We start from the raw sequence: 6837 nt of genomic DNA, 5'->3' as shown, positions 1-6837 counted from the left end.
GGCATAGTTTTCCTCACTTTCAGAATCTGAAGTGTATGTCCAGCTTTTCTTCTTTGTGACAAGAGCCTTGCATTTGTCACTCTTTACTTTCTTACAATCAGGAGATATGTGGCCTTTCTCACCACAGTTGTAGCATTTGACATTTGTGTAATCTCCTCTGTCAGACCTCCCACCTTTGCCTTCAGATTTTCTGAAATTCTTCTTATCAGAGCTTGCACCTTTTCTGGAAAACCTCTTTCCCTTCCTGAACTTCCTGTATGCAATCCTTGTGATTCCTTTCACCATAAGAGCACACAGCTTCATCATCTCTTCATCAACATCCATCTCAGGCAAGCTTTTAGTTTCTGAGTCATCATCACTATCAGAACTTGATGATTCAGTATCAGACTTTGTGATGAGCGCTTTTCCCTTGCCTTTCCTTGAGGTAGCTGCCTTGGGGGATTCTTCTTCAGCCTTAAGAGCAACTGTCCTTAACTTTCCTCCTTTCCACTTGCTTCTTTGTTCCATCTCAAGTTCATGAGTCTTGAGCATCCCATAAATTTCATCAAGAGTTGTTTCATCAAGATTATAGTTGTCTCTTATAATTGTTGCCTTCAAATCCCAACTTTCAGGAACAGCTAACAGGAATTTAAGGTTTAAATCTTCAAGATCAAACTCCTTATCAACTAGTGACAAATCATTCAAGAGTTTGACAAATCTGTCATATAAATCAGTCAATGACTCATTAGGCTTTGAGTCAAAGTGTTCATACTCTTGAGTGAGCATTGTCTTCCTGTTCTTCTTGATCGAATCAGTTCCCTGGCACCTTGTCTCCAAGGAATCCCATATCTCCTTTGCAGTCTTGCAGTTAATTACCCTGTTTGACATTACATTATCAATGGCACTATGCAGCAAGTGTCAAACCTTAGCATCCTTAGCGATTGAAGCGATATCTTCAGCAGTGTAATCACTCTTCTCCTTTGGTACAGACTTTGTTGCTTCACCTGCAACTACAACATCGAGTTTTGTTGGCTTGTGAAGTCCTTCATGGATCCTATCAAGATATTCTGGATCAGTAGCTTCCAGAAACATAGTCATCCTCACCTTCCAAATAGGATATTCAGATGGCTTCAGTATGGGAACTCTAATAATCTCATATCGACTATGGATTTGAGTCTTTGGTGGTTCTTCAGTTTTGGTGGGCTTGGTTGGAGTTTCTGCTTCCGACATGATTGTTTTTGGATCTTAAACTGTTTGTGTATTAACAGATAGGCTCTGATACCACTTGTTAGGTCACACACACTATAGAAGGGGGTTGAATACAGTGTATAGCACAATCAAATTGAATACAAGTAACTGAAAATAGACTTTATTCAATGCAATAAACTCTGTTACAATATGGAACTGTCCTCTCTCAGTGATGAACAAATATCACGAGAGCTGCTAGGGTTACAATGAATAATATTCTCGATAATGATAACACTTATAGTGTAAACCCTATGTCTGTGTTTATATATCACACAGTTACAAGATAATCGCTAATTGATATGGAATATAATTATGCTTCCTAAGATATATCAATCAGTTATCTTTTCTTCCAAGTATCCCATTCTTCATAGAATTCCTTCTTCATGCATATCTCTTCTTATGTTTATCTTGATCTTCTTTCCTTTCAATAAGCCGCCTTCCTTATCTGAAAGTTTCCTTTAAGTTCTGATATTATCTCCTGATAAATATCTCCTGAACCTTAAGTACTGATCACTTAAGTTCTGACTTCAGTATAAGTGCTGATTTCAGTTAAGTTCTGATTTATCCTGTTTAAGTAAGATCTGAAAACTAAACATAAATCATATTAGTCATGACATTATCAAATATATCTAACAAAACCAATTAGTACAAATTATGAACAAGGATTGGTAATCAAATAGTAACATTTCCAAGTAATATAGTAACTTAGTTGGCATGAATAGTATTACTGATGGACATGGTACTTCCTAGATTGTAGGCTTGGAAAATAAGACATGCTTCTTGACTTGTACAAGTAATATCCATATTTATATGCTACAAAAATCAACCAACACATCCAAGAAGCAAGAAAGCATAAAAAACTCCCCCTCCAAGAAGCATCCATTCGGCCCTTTGTATAAAAATGAACAAACCTGTTAGATATAATTGATGATATCAGGAGATAAGCTATCAGGATTTACTGAAGGTGATGTCATCAGTACTTGTCTATCAATACTTGATGATTAGCAGTTGATGTGATCAGGATTTAGTCACTTCAGCAGATATTTGAGAAGGAAAAGGATTGTAGAATGCAAGGCGGTGAAGAACTTTATTCAGAAGCAATTATAAATGGATATGTATTAGGTTTCCTTATTATAAAAGAATATGATTCCTTATTGATTGCGTAACTGTGCACTCTATAAGCACAAATTAGGTTTACATTATATATTTTGTCATGAGTTGTTATATCTTTCAGATAACCTAGCATCTCTCAAGGATAATTGTTCATCCTTTGAGAGAGTACTTCTATAATCAGTTTTTATCAGATTAATATAAAAACTTTTAATTCTGTTAAAAATTTATCGAATTATTTGCATAAATTGTATTCACCCCCCTCTATAGTTGATTACAGACCTAAAAATGGTATCAGAGCTTGCTATTGACATACAAACAGTTTAAAATCTGAAAATCAATCTTTAATGGTAGACAAAGAAGCTCCATAGAGTCCTCCACCACCACCCCCAGCCAATTCATAGATTAGCAGTAATATGAGTAGGTATGAAGCTATCAAGGTTCCAATACTAAAGATACATGAATATCCAATCTGGAAAGTTAGGATGGCCATATGCTTGGAAGCTACAGATCCTGAATATCTAAGAAGGATTTAAGATGGTTCTCATAGACCAATGAAGGTAGTTATTTCTGTTGCAAGTGAAGAAGAAAAGATGGTTGATAAGGATAAGAAGCACTACACTCCTGAAGATCTTTCATCTATTATGAAAGATGCAAAATTAAGACATATTCTTCACAACAGTCTTGATAGTGTTATGTCCAATAGGATTATTGGATGTAAAATAACAAAAGAAATTTGGGATGTTTAGAAGTAAAGTGTCAAGGTACCACCGTTATCAAGAACAGGAGGACATTACTTACTCAAGAATATGAGCACTTTAAATCAAGAGATAATGAGTCCTTAACAGAGATCTATGACAGATTTTAAAAGATGTTGAATGACTTATCTCTTGTTAATAAGGAATATGATCTAGAGGACTCAAACTTGAAGTTTCCACTTGCACTCCCTGAAAAGTGGAACTTTAAGGTCACATCAATAAGGGATAATTATGAACTTAATGAAATACCTCTAGATGAGATCTATGGCATACTGAAGACTCATGAACTAGAGATGGAGCAAAGAAGCAAGAGAGAAAGATCCAAGACTAGACCAATTGCACTTAAGGTTGAAGAGAAGCCAAAGGAGAAATTCAGGAGAAAAGGTCTCTCCAAAGGAAAAGCCATGATTGCAAAGTCTGATATTGAGTCATCAAACTCTAATAATGACTCAAATACGGATAGTGAATCAGATACTGACAGTGATCATGATAATAATGAAGACATGGAACAAATGGTTGCTCTATTGGTTAAAAGCTTCAAGAAGATGGTCTACAAGAACTTCAAGAAAGGGTAAAGGTTTTCCAGAAAAGGTTCGAGTTCCTCAAACTCTGATAAGAGGAATGACAGAAAAAATACTGATAAGAAGGAAACAAAGTTTGGAAAATCTAACAAGTCAAAGGAAAGATGCTATAACTATAACGACTCATATATTTTTGTAATATTTAAATGTGTAATTATAGCGTAATTAATTGAATGAAGAATTTTATATTGATTTTGATCTCTGTGATTTATTTATTATTATTTATATGTGATTGTTGGGTTGCGTGGATTGTTTGTATAATTAATTGTTGCACCATATTATTTTTTTTCGCTTTTAAAGGTGATTTTATGACAACTTATTTTCAAAAATATTTGGATTTTATTTAAAATTGTTTTTATGATTTAATAATTTCAATAATAATTTTTGGGATTTTATAAAATTTACAAATCAATATTTTGCTAATTATTTATCTTTTTATGATTTTATGATTGTGTTTATTTGAAAAATCCATATTTAATTAAAGGCTTCTTCAAAAATCATGGAACTCGTATTTTATTAAGTTCATAATATTCTAAAAATTTTAAAATTGTTTTGGAAATTTTTGGGATTAAATTCACACGCGCGTTGTTTCGTTTAATTGTTAAAAGCGGGTATAATCCGCATTTCAGAAATTGTTTTAAAATTTTGAAAATAGCGTTTCTATGTACTCCGGGATATTTATGATATATTAAGACTAATTTTGAATTATTACGCTGTGTTTTTAACTGCACTTATTTCGTCTGATTGCCAAACCCGGGTATTTATTGCGCTCCAAAATTTGTTTTAAAGTTACGAAAATTATGTTTTATTGACTTCGGGATGTTTAAAACATTTTAACGCTATTGGTGTGATTTATCGAATTAGTTTAAAAGTGACTTGATTCGTTAATTTCAGTATTCGGGTTATATGGTCGGTATTCCGGTATGTAAGGATACGTGTTAACTTCTAATTAAAAGAAATCAACATGTATCCTTATTTTCTGGACACGTGCCTTTTTCCTGTGCTGTAGGTTGTGTGTTTTGGGAGGGGGTAAACATCAGTTTTATTATCTCTTTTTTTCTCGATTTCTCTCGAGCCTCTATTCTCTTTCTCCGTCGTGATTTCTCTGTTCCTTTCTCTTCTTCCTTGATATTTTCTTTCTTCCTGTTTCTTGGTCGGGTGCTGCGTTTTCCGGTGCTGCCGCCTTTATTCCGGTGGGTACTGTTTTGCTTGCTATATATATGTGTGTGTATACAAGTGTATACGTGTGTATATGTGCGTGTGAGCAGAGTGATTTGTGTGGGTGTGGCGGTCGGTGTTTTACCGCCGGTTGTTGCCTTGTGTTCCGATTGTTGTTCAGCTGTTCTGTTTTCTTGTTCATGTTGCTGCACGTGTGACGCGTGTGGTTTGACTTGATTTTTAATATTTTTATTTTATTTCTGCAGGGAATTTCTTGAGTAATTTCATGAAATAAATAATTTGTGCGGAATAAATTAATTTTGTATCGGTGATGCTTTTATTCTGAGTCATAAATATTTTAAAATAAAATGATTTGTATAAATTATTTTCGGTATTAAATAAATATTTATGTGGCGATTCATATTGGTTTTGTTGGGAATCGACGTCGATTGATGTTTCGACGGGTAGGTCTATAAATAGAGGAGTCGCAGTCAAAAAATTTCTAAAAATTATTTTTTTTAAAAATGAACCGATACTAATCGAATCCTAATTGTTATGTATATTATTACGTGCATTACTATGTGTATATTATTTTTATGCACATATGTGCGAGTCGGGAATCGTATCGTTGGGTAATGTATTTAGTTAGGATAAGTCAAGCATAATCGGTCGTTAAACCTAGGTTATTTCGATTCTGTAGGTTCGAGTCGAAGGACCCGGTAGTCGAAGTCGGTGTAGGGCCAAGTTAGTGTCAGTATAAAGCTTCGCAAGGCAAGTACCCCTGAATCAATCTTTTACAGTTCAGTATATATGAATAATTGTTGATTTAAATTACGTGTTGGAATAGAATATTTTAAGTTACGTATTCCCTGTATTTAAATATATTTTACTAACTGATGTTTTGGGGAAAAAGTAACTTCTGAAAATACCTATCTCTAGATTGTAATTAAATTGAAAAGATTTTAGAATGTGTGTTGTGAGATAATTGTTTAAAAAGAGATAGGTGTAATTGATTTTGAAAACTGGATAAAAATAAATCAGATGGTGGATGGTTGCGTAAGAGGCCCATAACGACCCAACATGGTTGTGTAAGAGGCTAAATCGGTTGCACGCCCTATTTAGACCGTTTAGTCCAGCATGACAGAGACCTAGCTAGTCTCTGAGTTCCGTAACAAATTATGGTGGGATAGACTGATTAGCTGTCCCTACGATTCGTCTAATTATATATCTGATTTTAGTTTAATGGTTCCCGTAACGAAACAAATAGTTTGTGGTCCCCGTAATGGGACATATGATTTATGGTTCCAGTAATGGTACAATGGTTTTGGAAAGGAAATGGCATGCTAAAATTGGACTCTGGTATTTTTGCACATCACACTACAAATGATATTGTTTTGAGAGCATGCTAGTTTGATATCCAGTTTATTTCTATTTTACCTGTTTTCATAAACTAGTTCTGATAGCTGTTCCTATACTATTTTTAAATACACTGTTTTACTTGTTAGTCATATAGTGGTACTGCTGAGCAATTGATTGTTCACCCTTGCAACTTATCTTGTATCTATTTATTGCAGATGTCTAGAAGACCAGGGCAGAATAGAGTATCAGCCCCCTCCGGTCCCGGATCCTCTAAGGTAGTTTGTATCAAACCTTGAGGTCTGATGAGTTGCTATAATAAGTTAGGGTGTCGGATCATGGAATAAGTTAGTTGTTGTGTTGTAACCTAAATAATAGTTGAACCTGCATCGGCTCCTGGTTTGGGGTTGTATTTATATAATAAAGTTTATTTAGTAAATTATAATCATAATTCGTTATATTTTGGTGACATCAGCCCCTGACCCCTGGGCTGATGTCGTCACAATTAGGTTCAGATCTACAGATTTAATCCCTGATTTAGGTTAAGGATTGAGTCAAAAAGGTGTATAAAGTGTGTCCTAAAGTGTGAGTCATCAACTCATTTAGAGGAGCAACCCTAAGAGTTAGTCGAGGGTTCCGACGGTGTT

This window comes from Apium graveolens, chromosome 2, assembly GCF_009905375.1.
Source record: "Apium graveolens cultivar Ventura chromosome 2, ASM990537v1, whole genome shotgun sequence".
NCBI classification, from domain to species: Eukaryota; Viridiplantae; Streptophyta; class Magnoliopsida; order Apiales; family Apiaceae; genus Apium; species Apium graveolens.
This window is presented reverse-complemented; position numbering follows the sequence as displayed.